Consider the following 3,256-nt stretch of genomic DNA (forward strand, 5'->3'; position numbering starts at 1 on the left):
TTCAAACCAGCGTGCCGGGCACAGATAAATGACACTTATTAAGCGTCCTGCCAGTGCTGCTAAGATTACCCATATAAACACACATTGTCTGACAAAGAGAGACGAACAATACTATTAAGCAAAAAGCCTTAAAGACGGGATTTATTTACCGACGTCTGATTCAGAAGGCGCACCGCGTGTCGAGCCTACGTTAAGGTCGATTAACGTTCGACAGTCTTTGTCGAACTTAACGCCTTTGTCGCACCAAACTCACTAAAACTGCCGTGCCAAATTGATTAAGACGCCGCTCTTTTGCCGTACTTAAAGCATCGGCGAACATCGGCATTGTTTCATAACATTCGAAATATAAGGATTTGTATGGGAGAAAAACCTATCGTTTCAGTAACCTACCTACCTCCTGTGTGGTCCATGGTTTTCCCTCTTATATAAAGAGAGAGAAAACCGTTTACAGTACAACCCATAAAACGGCCAAAAATCGGCCCATGGACCACACAGGAGAAACGTAACACACATTTTATGTAAGGTTAGCTGTTCTTTTTTTTGTTATTGAAATCCTTTCATCTTCGTATGTTATGGAAACGATATGTTTTTTCCCCTTACAAATCCTTATATTTCGAATGTTACGCAACATTGCTAACATTACATAACTGTTGAAAACGGTACAGTCAAGAAAACTTTTGCAGGGACTGATCAAACAACGTCGAATAGAGTTAAGTTGCGATATTTGGACTGGCCAATACCAGTCTTCATCAGGTTTATTGAGATATCACGAATTTACAGAAATATATATGAAGTAAAATAATGACCGGAAATTATACAAGGTATGGCTTCTTTAAAAGACAACATAACAAAAAAATAGAAGATATACTATATATAATTACAGTTCATCACGTTTATTGATGCCCAGAGGTTCAATTGACTTAGCTTTATGGATAAGGTGGGCTTCACCTGCTTTCCTGAAAGAATTATAGTGTATCTTTTATTTTTTTGTTATCTTGTCTTTTTAAGTAGCCACACCATACCACGTCATATTATGTAATTGCCGGTCATTATTTTACTTCATTTATTATATAGACACGAGTGTTTTACTGAAAAATATACCACTCGTAAAATTCATAAAAACTACATCCGGGACCCGAGTGGTTTATTTTCCATAATCTCACTAGTGAGTTTATCGATGACGTAATTTCGGTCATTTCCCTCTATTATTTTATCGATGTCTTTTTGTCTATATAATAAAAAGAACATTACTCGGCGGCTTGAAGATGTGAATTTTATTTTCTCGTGGCAAAAACAATCTTTTACTCACTCGCTTTGTTTTGCCACTCGAAAATAAAATTCATATCTTCGCGCCACCGTGTAATATCCCCTCTATATATTTCTTTAAATTCGTGATATCTCAATAAACCTGATGAAGACTGGTATTGGCCAGTCGAAATATCGCAATTTACATCTATTCCACGTTGTTTGATCAGTCCCTGCAAGAGTCTTCTTGACTGTAACGTTTTCAATTTGATCTATTTTGACTGATCACGATCTTTTTGGATCCGACGTTGAGCAAGGACAGCAAGATTGATCGTACACAGTTTTTGCAGTGTTTTTTTTTTTACCTTAACTAAACAAAACTCTTCTTCATGTGTAAAACGTTGAAGAGTAACTAACTAGATGCAGATGCAGATTGCCGGTGTTCGCCGATACTCATATTTCGAGCTTGGGCTACTTGTGGTTAGGTTCTGCACATGCCTGGAGCGGCGTCTGAACCGGGCCTAAGGGACGGACCATTAGAAATAAACGGAGAGCGGGTGAAAATTTTTCAATGCATGAATTTTTTTCATAAGACCAATGTCTGCATGATTTTTTTTTTCTGGGGCACAAGTTTTGTACCACTTTTTAGACTGAGAGCAGTCTCTTATTTTTCTTTGCAAAGTTACTACACGCAAAACCTAAGCACGCGGGCGGCCGGGAGGGGCGGTACACAGGCTAGCGAGTGGTTAAGTTGTTGGGGAAAATCGCGATAATGTTAAAGAAAACGCGACCATGTACTGTCGCAATTTGTAATAATCATCGCACTTTGTAATACCTGTCACAATTTGAAATAAACCGTGCCGCACTTTGTAATAAAAAAGCTGTCGCAATTTGTAATAACTGTCCATCGCACTTTGTAATAAACTAAGCTGTCGCAATTTGTAATAATTCCATCACACTTTGTTATAAACGAATTATTTTCTTTGGTCAAACATGCATGTCTTCCGTTATAAATTTTCCTGCCTTGATTAATCACGTGACCAACGAGAATCGCTTTTTTTATGAAAGACATGAAACTTCCTGCGACATGTCACCAAAACTGAGGATATGAATCATTTCATATATTTGAATTCAAAATAATTAAATAACAAAAGCAACATTTAACAACAGAAAATTCGTGAATAACCCGGCATTCGTCGTCCAAATCCATGTTCAGTTTGCTTGCCTCGTGACACGTGAAGTCTTAAGGGGGGGGGGGGGGGGGGAATCCCATATATGGGCTAGGTAGGTAAGTACCTCTGAAGATCTCGAACTTAAATAGGGTATCATTTTTTGCCTTGTTGGTTTTGTGTCTTTGTCCTTAGATAGCGTAACTCAAGTAGTAATGGATGATTTGGTTTATTATCCTTTCCATTTTGTGGTAAAAAGTACTCCTGAGCACTCTCGGAAGAATTGCAAGGTCTTACGTGGTGTACGCGGGGAAGGAGAATTTTTTACTATCCCCACGGTATTTGCCTTAGAGGGCCCCAAAGAAAGAAATTTTTTTAAGATGGAATGATACTCCTTTCTCCTCCGTTCTCTCCCTTTGTGTCTAGTGTGTCTAGATTTTGTACACGGACAATGCTCTGTCCAGATTGGCCATATGAGGGAGTATGCCCCGCCCCCGACAGGTATTACAAAGTGCGATGAATTTATTACAAATTGCGACAGGTATTACAAAGTGCAATGATTATTACAAATTGCGACAGTACAGACCATAAGAAATATTTTTATTGCCATCCCGTTCAGTATCTTAAACTTCCTATTACCGCAATTTGACCACACACGAAAAGGTTTAAACGATGAATGTTCATCCTGCTTTGATAAGTGATAATCGGCAAAGCTCAGTTAAACTCAGTACAGATAAGTCGAGGAAAGTTGCACGTATATAAATAGACATCGATCCTCTATTTTCTCGTCATTTAAGATATTACTTTCACAGATGAATGCTAAGCAGGGTCATTGGTGACGT

The sequence above is a fragment of the Porites lutea genome, chromosome 7 (genome assembly GCF_958299795.1).
Source record: "Porites lutea chromosome 7, jaPorLute2.1, whole genome shotgun sequence".
NCBI lineage: Eukaryota > Metazoa > Cnidaria > Anthozoa > Scleractinia > Poritidae > Porites > Porites lutea.